The following is a 14967-nucleotide window of genomic DNA, read 5'->3' as shown; positions in this document are numbered from 1 at the left end:
GTATATTATACATTAATTATATGTGTATATTATATTATGTATATTATGTATATTATACATTAATTATATGTGTATATTATGTATATTATATGTGTATATGTGTGTATTATATTATGTGTGTGTGTATATATATATATATATATATATACACATCATAATCACATAATACGCTTAATTTGCCACATTTTGCTTTTTCCGTTGGCTGTCGGGAAGCTCAGACTGCAATTTCCTACTCCACTGCAGAGCTCTGCAGAGCCTAACTTCCTCATACGATTAACCACCCACTTTGTTCCATGCCTTGTTCTATCACTATTTAAATGATCCTTTACTAGTTGTAGGCATTTTTACCCACTTCACCCTGGTTCTCTTTTTTCCTCCCTGCTTTATGTTAAAGAACAAAGGTTCCACTGAGTAAATCTGAAGATCTAACCGGCTTTAGGAAACGATCCACGGATCAGGAGTCACCTGGTCAACAGAAGGCAGCTCCAAAGACTTGTCTCAAGTGGAAGGTTTTTCTAGAAAGGAGGGTGGGACAAGACGTTACTGGCAAAAGACAAGAAAGGATTGTTTCGGGCACGGATCACAGGGGAAGGGCAGGGGGTCTTAGTAGGTGGGTCACCTCACCTTTCTTTAGGGGATGGAGAGAGCCCATGTGACAGATGACCTCATGGGTGCAGACCAGAAAATTCCTGACTGGCCCGTGAAGACAACATTTCTGGGGAAGGCTGCAACCTCAGTGAGGTTAGGCATTCGGCCCCAGTTTGGAGACTTGTCCTCTCAGAAGTGACCCCGTTTTAGGCCTGTAGTTCCTTTTTTTTTAATGGCTATGTATTTTTGAGAGAGAGAGAGAGGGAAAGAGGGAGAGAGAGAGTGCACGCGCAGAGATAAAGGGAGACACAGAATCTGAAACAGGCTCCAGGCAGCTCAGAGTTGCACGCAGGGCTCGAACTCACAAACCGGGAGATCCTACCCTGAGCCGATGTCAGAAGCTTAAGCGACTGAGCCACCCAGGCGTCCTGTCGGCGAATTAATAAATCCCAAGGGAAGCCTGCATTTTTCTATGAATAAATAGTTACCTGTCCCAAAGAGATTGGGACAGGGGTGCCTGCCCATTTCCAACCTCCTCCCAACTATTCATCTGGGAAGGCTTAGCTCCGAACGAGCAGTGAAAGCAGCCTGTTCTAATCTCCTACACTCTTGTGGTGGGCACGATCCAGAGGGCCCCTCCCTGATAAGAAATGCAAACTATTGTCCTTGCTGTGTGACCCCCACAAGCTTCGCCAGAAATGCTTCTCACGCTTTTTCTGTTTCCTCCAAGTACCTGGAGCCTTGCCTCACCCGGAAAGTGGTCGATAAGTATTTGCGGGCGTAGATGAACATACTCCCCTCCTTTTCACCTCCAGTTGCCCAAGCCCAGCTGTCAGAACTAAACTATTGCAAAGGTTTTATCCTGGGTTCTTGGGTCTCTGGTCTGTTTCAGTCAGTCTGAACTTCCTTTGTCCGAGGCTGACCCTCCTAACTCCAATCCCCTTCCTTCCACTGTCTTCCTTCAACTCCTTCCTTTGCCTAAATATGCATTGCTTAGCTAGGCCAGCTAAGGGCTCTAGCGAACAAGTTTTCAAACTTCGTGGCTTAAGCCCTTGAAAGGGTATTCCTTTCTCAGACTGCAGCCCGATACGGCAGCTGGGGATCATTCTGAAACCTGGACGCTATCAGCCCTTTGGAGGCCAGAGTTTTCCAGTGGTTATTCTGCAGCTCGCCAGACATGATGTCCAGAAAGACGCACGGAACATCGTGCAGTGTGCATCATTCTGTGCACATCCCATGGTCCAGAACGCAGCCACTCGCCCCTCCCTATGGGCTCAGGAGAAAAGGGAGAATGGGCATACAGTGGTCTCTGAATAACCGATGTCGCAGGACACATCGGACAGCGGCTCATGGTTCTTTTGCAGGTCTTGGGATGATTGCCTGGCCAGGGGAAATAACGGGGTCTGTCTGATATTTGGAAGTCACCGATCCCATCACAGTTCGATCAGCAGAGATTAACCACAAGATCCGAGTCTTTTGACAATAACGAGAGCCAACCCTTACTGTGCACCAAGTTCTCCAGTAGGCAAGTTACATTTTTACTTACTCTTCACGCTTCAGGAGCCAGGTTCTGCTACGGTGCCCATTTCACAGATGAACACACCAAGGGAGAGCGGGCTTGGGTAAATTTTCCCGGCATCGCTCGGCTAACGAAGGGCTGAGCCGGGATTTGAATGAGGTGGGCTGATTCTGGGACCTATGAGTTTCACAACTGCGATCCTCTGCCCTCGAATTGGACGGGGCCAGCCAAGACAGTCTCTTTGATACTAGAGAGTGTGTGGGGGGGGGGGGGTAAAGGGAGCGTCCCCGCCTTTTACAGTCAGAAATAATCCTGGAGAGGCACTGGACCTTCACAGCCCACATGTACAGGGATCCCCTCCTACTTCTTGACCTTTCGTACACAAATGGCTACAGAGGACGCAGCCCATTTAGCGGTGTGCTCTCTAAAGGTTACCGGTTCCTCTCCTCCGTCCCCACTCAGCTTTTCAACAATAAAGGATATTTAACGAGCACCTACCATATGCCAGACACTTTTTTTAGGTGCCAAAATTGGAAGGAGATGAAGGAGTCACGACAGCCGGATGCAAGGCCTGTTCCCGGCAGCATCTGGACCATAAATGAAGAAGGAGGCAAAGTACAACAATGAGTCTATCAGAGCGAGGGCTTCATATCCAAGCAGCTAGGAGGAGGCCGGCTGGTGTCGAGGGCCCTAAAGAAAGCAGGGGTGACGGTGGCCAGAGATGTCCCCTGTTGAGGACAGCTGGGCAGGGACACGAATGTCCCCAGAGAGCCCAGGGTTTTAAAATGTGGAGCGAGAGGGGCGCCTGGGTGGCTCAGTCGGTTAAGCGTCCGACTTGAGCTCAGGTCACGATCTCGCCATCCGTGAGTTCGAGCCCCATGTCGGGCTCTGGGCTGATGGCTTGGAGCCTGGAGCCTGCTTCCGATTCTGTGTCTCCCTCGCTCTCTGCTCCTCCCCCATTCATGCTCTGTCTCTCTCTGCCTCAAAAATAAATAAACGTTAAAAAAAATAATAAATTTAAAATGTGGAGCGAGAGCATTCTAGGGGGAGGGGAATGACAGGCTCAGAGACTCAGAGCAACTTTTCGGTTTCGATACTGACAAGGCTTGCACATGTTCAGGGTTTGTGACATTTACATTCTACTCGTAATGCTTTTCTGAATCTTTAAGTTTATTTATTTTGAGAGAGGCAGAGGCAGCACCAGCAGGGGAGGGGCGGAGAGGGAGAGGGAGAGGGAGAATCCCAAGCAGGCTCTGTCCGCGCTGCCGGCACAGAGCCCCACGCGGGGCTCGAACCCGAGGAACCGTGAGATCGCGTCCTGAGCCGAAATCAAGAGTCAGACGCTTCACCGACTGGGCCACCCAGGGCCCTCCCCGCTATTGCTTTTGAAAAACAGTTTATTTTGAAATAATCGCCAACGTACGGGAGAGTTGAAAGGATGGAAGTGTTGACGATGAAGGAGAGTTAAAAAATCTCTCATTCACCCATATTTCCCAGCTGCTAATGTCTCCTTGCCTTACTTCATATCTTCCCTCCCTCATCCTCTCCCTCCCTCTTTCCTTTCCTCTCTTTCTCTCTCTGTCTCTGTCTGTCTCTCTCTCACTCACACACACACACACACACACACACACAATCTTTTTCCTTCACCATTTGCGAGCAAGCCGTAGACGTGATCTGCCTTCATTTGTAAATATTCTAGTATATATTCTCTAAAACAGAGATAACCACTCTCCAAGCCTACGAGTCAGGAAGACAACATCTTTCCAATGTTACCATCCCATCCATAGATGCCATTTCCATTTTGCCAGTTGTCCCAACCGTGTGTCTTTGTTCGACATGGTCTAGCATGCCACCCGGCAACCTGGGCTGCATTTTGCGGTGAAGCATGCTATGCCCTCCAACCTAGAACAACTCTTTGTCTTTCCTGCCTCTCCTGTCCTCAACCATTTTAGAGCACTGGACTCACACGCTGTCAGATGCCCCTCAGGGTGGTCTCCCTGGGACCAGCTCCAGATCACGTGTTCTTGATAGGGGCATCACGGGAATGATGCCGTGCCCTTCTCAGCACATCACCTCTAAACATACATGATGTCAGCCCATACTTCCCACCAATGCTGATATTAACCTTGATCAACCGGTCATGCTGGTGTGTGCCAGGTTTCTCCACCGTAATGGCATCATTTTCCTCCTTGTAACCCATTATCATTCCACGGGGGTATAGTGTGAGATCGTGTCATTATGTACATCCTCAAACTGCCACCCACCTACCTTTGCGCGCCCGAATCAACTCCAGCCCGGATCAATGACCACAGGTCTACCATATCCAACGACCACTACGATGGCTGCCAGACGGTGACCTTCCATTTCTAACATTCCTATTACTTATTAGTTTGATTTTACTATAATGCAGAGTTCTGCCTTCTCCATTTGTTTATGTACCTAGGTACGGACCCAGACCTTCTTATTTTCCGCACTATATTATAATCCATGATACTTACACGCTGTTCTGAAATCACGATTTTTTTTTTAGCTGAGTCTTACACAGTTAGATGGACTCAATGTTTACAGCCAATCTGTTTACCATTTCTAGGTTGCATTTCTCGGTTGGCTGAAGTTTATCATCTAGAATTTCTTTAACAAGACCCTATGGGATTTCTATTCTCTAACCCTAAAATGTTTTTTTTTACCCCCATAGCAGCTTTATTGAGTTATATTTCATATACCATGCAATTCATTCACTTTGCACAATTCAATGGTTTTTAGTATATCCACAGAGTTGTGTAACTATTACCACAATTAAGTTTAAAACATTTTTATCACTCTCAAAAGGAATCTGGTAACCACCCTCCATTTTCCCCCCTATCCTCTCTGGTGCTTGACGAAAGCCAATGTGTTCTCTGTCTATATAGCTTGACCTTTTGGGGACATTTCTCACATAAATGGAATCATACAATATATGGGGTCCTTTGTGACTGGCCTTCTTTCACTCAGCATATTGTTTTCAAGGTTCCTCCACATTGCAGTACATTCCTTTTACCCTGAAAAATATTCCAAGGTATGGAAACACCACATGTTGTTTATCCATTCATCTGGTGGCGGGCATTGAACAAGTAATTCCACTTTCAGTTTTTCTGAAAAATGCTGCTATGAACGTTCACATAGTCTTTGTGTGGACATACATTTTCATGGACCTTTGGTCCACGCAGGAGCGGAATTGCTGGGCTGTATGGGAACTCTGTGTTTACCATTAGGCAAATGGTGGCTGACGACGTTGCGTCCTTTTTCGCGGGCTTGTTGGCCATTTGTATCTCTTCTTTGGAAGAATCTCTACTCATACCCTTTGCTTATTTTTAAACTGGGTCATGCATCATTTTATTGTTGTGTCACTAACATTCTTTATATATTCTAGTGAGAATTCCCTTGTGAGATATATGATTTGCAAATATTTTCTCCCATTTGTAGGTTGTGTTTTTGCTCCCTTTGAAGCACCGTCCTTTTTATTTTGGATACAGCCCAATTTCGCCATGTTTCTCTGTGTTGTGTGCCCTTTTGATGCCATATCTAAGAAATTCTTGCCCGGTCCAAGATCATGAAGATTTACTTCTATGTTTTCTGAAAAAAGTTTCATAATCTATAAAGCTATTACTTTTAAGCGTTTGATGGTTTTGAATTAATTGTTATATATGCTATGGGGTAGGGAACTAATTCATTTTTTTTTTTGCGTGCGAATATCCTGTTTTCCCAACACCATTTGCTCAAAGGACTACTCTTTCTGCTATTGAACTGTTTTGGTACCTTTGTCAAAAATCAATTGCATGTTTATAGCCGCGCTTTCAACAATAGGCAAATGATGGAAAGAGCCGAAATGTCCATCCACTGATGAATGGATAAAGAAATTGTGGTTTATATACACAACGGAATACTATGCGGCAATGAGAAAGAATGAAATCTGGCCTTTTGTAGCAACGTGGATGGAACTGGAGAGTGTGATGCTAAGTGAAATGAGTCCTACAGAGAAAGACAGATACCAAATGTTTTCACTCTTATGTGGATCCTGAGAAACTTAACAGAAGACCAAAGGGGAGAGGAAGGAAAAAAAAAAGTTAGGGAGGGAACCAAACCATAAGAGGCTCTTAAAAAGTGAGAATAAACTGAGGGTTGATGGGGGGTGGGAGGCGGGGGAGGGTGGGTGATGGGCATTGAGGAGGGAACCTGTTGGGATGATCCTGGGTGCTGTATGGAAACCATTTGACAATAAATTTCATATTAAAAAAATCAATTGCATGTAAATGTGATGGCATATTTTTAGATCCTCAAATCTATTCCATTGATCTATATGTCTACCTTATGCCAGGACTAAAATGGTTTCCTTTGGCCTTTATACTTGAACAAAAGTTCTGCTGGGTGTAAAATGATTGGAGTTATCATTTCTTACTCTGAAGATTTTGGGGTGTAATTCAGTCGACTCCAGCACTGAGTATAGAGAAGGCTGAGGTCTGATGAGTGATTTTTAGCCTCAGAGCCAACACCAAAAGGACCGCTTATCTAAATGTTCACTGTTTCTTAGAATACATCTTGGTGCAAATGGTCCCATGTCAGGTTTTCCGGAAAGCATGTTGTGGTTTCATTATGTAGGTTTGATCTTTATTTCATAGAGAGTTTTCTTAAATGCTAAATCTTAAGATACGTTTTGTTGTTGTTGTTGTTGTTTAATTATTTCAGTCTCTTGGGGATGACAATTATGGCAGGTTGGAACTCTTTTGACTTTGTTCTCTACATCGATATGCAGAGTTACATAATAGATGATAGATTGAGAGATGGATGAATAGATGGATGGATAGATAGACAGTAGGTGGATGGATGGATAGATAAGATATAGACAATGTTATAGATAGATGATATACAGATGGTCTCAACTCCTTCCTCCATAATAACCCCTGGTGGCTTTTAACCACACGAATTCCTTTTTGTCCTGTCTCTAATGTAGCTTGTAAATTTCGGTTTTTTATTATTCTCTTCTACTTCCTCCTTGTTCGCTTCTTTCTGCCAGCTTATGTTTCATCTCGTTCTGTCGCCTTGCCGTATATTCTCTGTGCGCTTATCTTTCTGCCTCGAGCTTTATTTTTTCAAAACGCTCCCTCGAAATCTTCCTCCGCGAACGAAACTACAGTGACACTCTTCTGTTCGAAGACCGTGTTCTTCCTCTGCGGGTTTCTCATGGGCCATTTTCTCTTGCTTATCGCCTCTCATTTCCCTGTTCCGTGTCCATACAGTTCCCGTCTTGGTCCCTTTCCTGGTACAGTTTTTCTGGAGGTACCATCTGTGTAAGGATCTGTGTTGGGAAGGGCAGGGGCCACTATTCAGGTCCGAAGGAATTTTCCCTGCTGATGTGTCCAGGGCTCCTCCGTGCCCATGTGAGCAGACCCCAACTGCCTTCAGCTGATGGAAGCCTGCTCTCGGTACAATTCCTCTTGACCGCCTGGCCTACTTCCTGCAACTGGGGCACACCTGTGCCAGTGTTGACAATTTTTAAGTGCTCATGAGCATATCCAGAAAGGGAGTCTAAAAAAATAGCGCCTGTGGTTCTCTCCGACGTGCTGTGCTGTGTGGTGCTTTTATTCTGCTCTTTTCTACTCTCCTGTAGTCTTGTTGTTGTGTTTTTAACAGAAATGTATATTATCTCTATAATCCGGAAATGCATTGTATTAGAAAAAGAAGGTTCACACGACTGCAGCAGGATGAAAGAACAAAGGTGAGTTAAGGAGCTGGGTCTACCAGCTGGTCCCTCTCAAGTGCACCAGACTAATAGCTAAGGACAGGTCAACTGAGGGGGCCGGAGGGCTCAGACCTGGCGAGGCAAAATGGGCCACTCCAGTGAAAGAAATCACCAGGTGAAGCAGGAAAAAAAACCCCGAAGCAAGGCTGGGCAGAGGGGAGATCCTACACATCCAGACTATTACTACAACCACGTAACTCCCATGCAGGAGGCGACTGGAGCTCCGAGGGGTTAGGTCAGTTGCCCAAAGTCCCTCCATCTTGAAAATGCCGATTAAATCATGTTCTTCTAATTCCACATCATCCCAGGGCTTTTCCTCTCCTTCCTGCCTACTTATTAGCTCTCCAGCCAGGGTGACTCAGTGTAGGGTGATGCTATTAACTGAGAGAGGGAGCGTGGGGAGGGAAGGAGGCGGCTTGCGGGGAGAGATAATGAGCTCTGTTTTGGACATGATGAGTTATTGTGAGTGCAGCGCTCTCCTGTTGGAGTAACATGGAGGCAGAGGCATCGTCTCCTGTGAAAGCCCACTGTTCCTGTCACCTCGCTCCTGTCAGTCAAGCGAGGAAAAAAAAAATAATGTGTCTAGAAACCTGCTGGTGGCTGTCTTTCCCCCAGAATGAAGCCACCCAGTACAGAGGACACTGGATCTCAAGGAGATGAGGCTTTGGCAGCCCCTGTCCGTGGCCCAAATAGCATCGGGAGCATCTCTTGGCATCAGGATCATCTCCTGGCATCCATCTGGCTCCGGGCTCTTGAATGGGGGCATTCCAGATACCTGGGAGGCAGAGGGGCTGGAAACAGCGACAGCTTTATTGAACTCTGCAGGGCTTCAGAGAGTCGCCTTCCCCGTTGTGATCTAGGCAGCCAGCCTCAAGGGAATTTGACCAAGGCCAAGTTTTTCCCCCAGGGCCGACGAGCACAACATCCAGAGCCATCCTCTGCCTTTGCGCGTAGACCCGTTTGCCAAGACTGTCCAGGGGGTGGGTTCCAGCAACAAGAGCAAAGCACGCACAGAAAACACACCCCACCAAACTAACGGCAACCTGTGTGAGATAACATTTTTGTCCAAGAGGTCACTGTTGAATCTCAAGCCTATTTTTCTTTTCTTTCTTTTAAAAGTTTTTTTTAATGTTTATTGATTTTTGAGAGAGAGAGAGTGTGAGCAGAGGAGAGACAGAGAGAGAGAGAGAGAGAGGGAGAGAGACAGAATCTGAAGCGGGCTCCAGGCTCCGAGCTGCCAGCCCAGCTGGCCATGCACCCAACTCCAATGTGACGTTAGCTCTTTGTTAGGTTTATTTATTTATTTTTCAGATTAAATAAATGAATCACCCTATACACCCAACACCACAAGAACAGCTTTGTCTCTTGTAATTTTGTACACCCACGAAAACAAGCAGACCCTGTATCAGTCAGGATTGGCTAGGTTATGTTACCGTAACAAACATCCCTCCTGTCTTAGTGGCTTGTAATGGTTTCTTACTCACACTGCATGCCTAATCATTCAGCTGGCAGTTTTGCTCCCAGATTTCCTCACCCCCTCGGATCCAGACAACAGAGCGGCCACCTTTGCCAGTCTCAGGGGGCACAGAGAAGGAACGGGGTGAATCGCAACCTGGCCGGTAGCTCCCGTCCAGAAGTGACATCACCACCATGCCACTTGGCCCTGCCTGAAATCAAAGGGAATGGGATGGAGGGAGGCCAACCAACTGCCTCAGAGAAGCATACAGGTTTGGTGAACGGGTTTCTCACAAGGGAAACTGAGGCTCTTGGTTAAGTCAGTGAGCCAGGTGTAAGGAAGTGAATCACGGTCTGTCTGAACACGGAACACAGGGCATCCCATTTGTCTCTTTGGTCTGCTTGCTTCTCGTGTCTTCACGGAGCCTAATGCTTGGTCTCTCTGGAGAAGCCAGTTGGCAAGGTGCCTTGTGACACCCAGAAGCGGGCCTTTGTCACTCTGATGTGGCACAGATTTCCAGGCCAAGGGCCAAGTGCTGTCCGGACTTGTGGAGATGTCCTTGTGGATATGGTACTCGTAATCCAAGTCCATGCCTGCTTTTCCAAAATGGCTTGCTGGCCCGCTTCCTGAACAACCCCTACCTTGCAAAACCAAAAGACAAATCTCGTTATCCACGCTCCAATTCGAGAAAACTCCTGGAACATCTCTACTTGTAGAAATGTGATGGAGGAAGAAAGAGTGTGCATACCCCCTCCTTTCTGAAGTATTGAGCAACTCATTATTCATCAAATGGCATTTCAGAATAGTGTGGTTGTTTTAATTCAACCCTTTTTAACTTTTTCTTTTTGTATGTGTTTTAAAATTTCTATTAACGTTTATTTATTTTTGAGACGGAGAGAGACAGAGCGTGAGCAGGGGAGGGGCAGAAAGAGAGGGAGACACAGAATCTGAAACAAGCTCCAGGCTCTGAGCAGTCAGCACAGAGCCTGACGCGGGGCTCGAACTCACGGACCGCGAGATCGTGACCTGAGCTGAAGTCGGACGCTTAACCGACTGAGCCACCCAGGCGCCCCTCTGCCTCTGTGATTTTTTAAAAAAAATTTTGAATGTTTTTTTAAATTTATTTTTGAAGGAGAGAGAGAGAGACAGAGCATGAGCAGGGGATGGGCAGAGAGAGAGGGGGACACAGAATCCGAAGCAGGCTCCAGGCTCCGAGCTGCCAGCACAGAGCCCAACGCGGGGCTCAAACCCACAAACCATGGGATCATGAGGTGAGCCGAAGTCGGTCGCCCAACCGACTGAGCCACCCAGGCGCCCCAACCCTTTTCGATTTTTTCAGTCATGGGGTCACACTTGTGGTTCTATTTGGTAAATGCACTATGGACATGCGCCCACAACACCCAGGTCTGGAATCACTGACCTCCGTGTGCTCGGCTACTGAAACTTCATCCGAACCACTTAACAATAATCTAAGCGTAAGCCGCCACTTTTAGCTTCTTCTGTTCCCCAGCCTTCTCTTACTGACTTGTTAAAAGAAAATCAAATGGTCACACATGAGACAGAAACAGATGTAAATGTAAACCCGTCCGAGACTTCATCCCGTGGCTCTCAACTGGGGGGTGCGGATGCGTGTCATTTGCATACATTTTATCACCTCTCTCTGCCCGGGACTCATCCCAAACCAGTGAATTGGAACTCCAGAAATGGGGCCCGGGGCACATTTCTATTTCAGGACGTTGCTTTCAGATTTGAGAACCACTGAATAAGGTCCTCAACCACTGAGTAGCTGAGCTAGCTCCCATTCCTGCCCCCTGCCCCCACCCTTGTATTACTTTACGTGTGTATTTCTCATCAAATGAATGATGCATTTGTAGATGTTGTGTTGGGGTTGCAACATGTTTATTCTGCTAGGCCCTACGTGCTTCTGGATGCTAATTGAGGTCACTTTCATTGTTTGTCCCTGAGTCTGCCGGAATAATAAGCCTCACTTGTCAAGGGATATGGCCTTATCACTCCCTCTTGCATTTTTCCGGGACCCACGGGAGGAGAGGGGATATTTGCCTCATATAGGACTCCTGCCACATCCTGTACCTCCAGCTGGCTCACCACCCCCATTTGGGCCATCGACAAGGGGGTATCAATCTGCCCCTCAGCTCCAGATTTTCTGGCTGTGGCAACACCAACTCCTAACCTCCACCCACCTCCAGATCTCCAACATGGACTTTCCTCATTTGCTTGCCGGGAAAGGTTTCCTTTTTTGTTGTTGTTTCTTCATTTTGGTGCTGGGCGTGCAGAGATGGGGGGTAGGTAAGACCCATGGTTGAGTGGCACTGTTGGAGATCCTGGGTCCTATGTTCCCCTGCAACAATTCTTTCCCAGGTACCCTAGACCCCGATGGTCCAGTTGGACTCTCCCAACGGACTCCTTCCTCTGTGCCATTTTGTCTGCCCTTCTTCCGGCAAGCGAGCTTCTGTGGCTTTCCCATCTGTAGACTGTTTCAGGACCTCTCCTAAAACTACACGTTGCATTCCACCCCCATGATACGGTCTACCCCCAGTGGAGGCAAGGAGGCAGAATCTCCACAAAAGACGGGGGCTTCCACGACACCCACCCCCAGATTCACAGGGGGTTCCGATCTGCAGCACGGATCAGAAAGTGTGTTGCTGCGGAGGGGCCTGGCTAGGACTTAGACTAGAATCTTCTTTTCAGTGTCTAGGACTGAGTGTCTAGACGACTCCTCATCCCGCAAGGCAAGGTGGCAACTTTCCCAGGATAAGGGAATGACATTCCTGCCTCAGTTTCCACTTTGTAACAGTTGGTAGCCTTCCATTCTAAACTGAGCTGAGGTGAATCTGCCCATGCAGCTATTTAAAAGGAAGCCAGAGGAAGGTGTCCTAAGGCTTTGCAGAGCCAGGGTACCCAAAGAGGCAGAGGGAGGTGTGACAGGGGATACTCTGGAGACATAGCCTGACAAAGGGCTGTGGAGCTGAGTCTCCTCCCCAGAGGACACGAGGGGAAGGGGGCTTTAAAGCACCATTAAGAGCTTCCAAATATGTTCCTTCTTTCAGGAGGCACAGGAGACTGATGCCTGAGAACAGGAACATGGGTCACAGACTGGGTCAGATTTCCAACTGGAGGTGGGGGGGATGGCTGGCCACTTGCTTTGGTGGCAGAGCCTGGAGTCAATGGCATTGGGACTGGCCAGCAAAGGGTCTGCAGGGGTATGGGGGATGTGAGTGTTCCCGTGGAATGGACCTGGGCAACACTGCAGAGAAGGCAACTGTGGGGCCATCTTTGTTCCTCAGGCTGCCCAGAGCAGCAAGGAATCCCAGCAGAAAGAGGCCAGAGGACCATGGCTGGGTGCCCAGGGGTGAAGAAAGATGGGAAGTCGTGACCTGAAATAGAGACATCACCCCAGGCCCCAGGCCAAGGGAACCACACAATCTTCTAAAGCACCCAAAGCGAAAAACCAAAAGCTTTTGGGGGGGCGGGGTAAGGAGAGCACAGTTGGTGGAGGGCCGGGGAGAGGGGGACAGAGGATCCAAAGCTGAAGCCAGCTCTGCGCTGACAGGCTGACAGAAGGGAGCCTGACGCGGGGCCCGAACTCGCGAACCACGAGATCATGAGCTGAAGCTGAAGTTGGACGCTCAACTGACTGAGCCACCCAGGTGCCCCAAGAAGCAACAACCTTAAAATGTGAACAGACACAGAGAACAAAAAGCCAGGTAAACACAGAGCTAGTTCAAGGAACAACTTTCCTGCCCTTTCCTCCTCCTCCGTGCAGCCCCCAGAGGCTGATGCTGTAGGGGCAGGGGTGCGGGAGGGTGGGGTGGGGGGTGGTTCCGAAGAAGGGAAGTTGGAAACCACTGGCCCCTCTTCTCCTCTCCTACTGCAGGCTTCCAGCCAAGTCCAGAGTCTCTATTTAAATTACGGTGTGAGCATTCAAGTTTCTGAATCAATGTGTGTTTGTGATCTCACGCAACTTCTAGACGTCCTCTTAGCTGAGAGTGGCAGAGAAAGCAAAGACTTTGCAGGCTAGGAGAATCATCACACGGGGTGTAAAACGACCCTGTGAGCTAACGTTTGAAGGCACAATGACAGACAGAACAAAGTTGCGGCGTGATCGCAATCTATGCGTCTCTGTACAAGTTACAACAGGAAACGGGAGGCAGAAGTCAGCGGAAACCCGTACGTGGTAAGCTGTGCTTCTTGAATGGCCTTCTGTGAATTTCATATTGTTCTCCATATTCTTTTTAAAAAGGAAATCAAGGGGAGGGACTCGAGTCCACACTTAGACCAGAACTTGGAAGAGTAGATTGGAAGATTGCGGTGCCCCCGGAGGGACGGGTTCAGGAATCCCAAAAAGAGGCGACATTCAGGACCCAGGGGTTTCCTCACCTACCAGGCTCGTCTTGGGTGGCCACAGGACAAATAGGCCTCTGCATCAGCCTATGGATCCTAGGGAATGTCTAGGTCAATAATACCCTAATAACATGGTACGGTGACAGGTGGTAACTACGTTTGCTGCGGTGAGAAGTTAGTAATAAATTGTTGAATCACTATGTTGTACATCAGAAACTAATATAATATTACATGTCAGCTATACTTCTATTAAAAATAAAAATTAGGGGCGCCTGGGTGGCGCAGTCGGTTAAGCGTCCGACTTCAGCCAGGTCACAATCTCGCGGTCCGTGAGTTCGAGCCCCGCGTCGGGCTCTGGGCTGATGGCTCGGAGCCTGGAGCCTGTTTCCGATTCTGTGTCTCCCTCTCTCTCTGCCCCTCCCCCGTTCATGCTCTGTCTCTCTCTGTCCCAAAAATAAATAAAAAACGTTGAAAAAAATTATTAAAAAAATAAATAAATAAATAAAAATTAAAGGGGCGCCTGGGTGGCTCAGTCGGTTAAGCGTCCGACTTCGGCTCAGGTCACGATCTCGCGGTCCGCGGGTTCGAGCCCCGCGTCGGGCTCTGGGCTGATGGCTCAGAGCCTGGAGCCTGCTTCCGATTCTGTGTTTCCCCCTCTCTCTGCCCCTCCCCCGTTCATGCTGTGTCTCTCTCTGTCTGAAAAATAAATAAACGTTAAAAAAAAATTAAAAACATAAAAATTAAAAGCAAAAAAACTTTAAGTTTATTTATTTTTGAGAGAGAGAGTGAGCAAGATCACAAGTGGGGTTGGGGTAGAGAGAGAGGTACAGAGAGAGAATCCCAAGCAGGCTCCGTGCTGTCAGCACAGAGCCCCACGCGGGACTTGAACTCACGAACTGTGTGATCATGACCTGAGTCGAAATCAAGAGCCAGACGCTTAAGCAACCGGGCCACCCAGGTGCCCCAGTAGTTAAAAGGTTTTTAAAGGTTCATATAGAAGCCTTAACTGGGTTCGCTGGCTCAACACCACATCACTATCTCAAGGCTGTGTCCCGGGAGCAGCCTCTGGGAGTGGGAAAGGCAGGCAGAACGCACATTCCCAGGACAGGGCAGGGGGCGGGGAGGCCCCCGTGGCTTGGGTCCTGCTCACGGGTCAGCCAGCGGTCGTGTCTTCTCCATGACCTCCCCCCACAACCTCAAGGAGAATTACCACTTGTATCGAACGTTCCTGTAGGAGTCCTACAGAAATCACCCAAGTGGAGGCGG

The sequence above is a fragment of the Panthera uncia genome, chromosome E3, assembly GCF_023721935.1.
Source record: "Panthera uncia isolate 11264 chromosome E3, Puncia_PCG_1.0, whole genome shotgun sequence".
Taxonomy (NCBI): Eukaryota; Metazoa; Chordata; class Mammalia; order Carnivora; family Felidae; genus Panthera; species Panthera uncia.
This window is presented reverse-complemented; position numbering follows the sequence as displayed.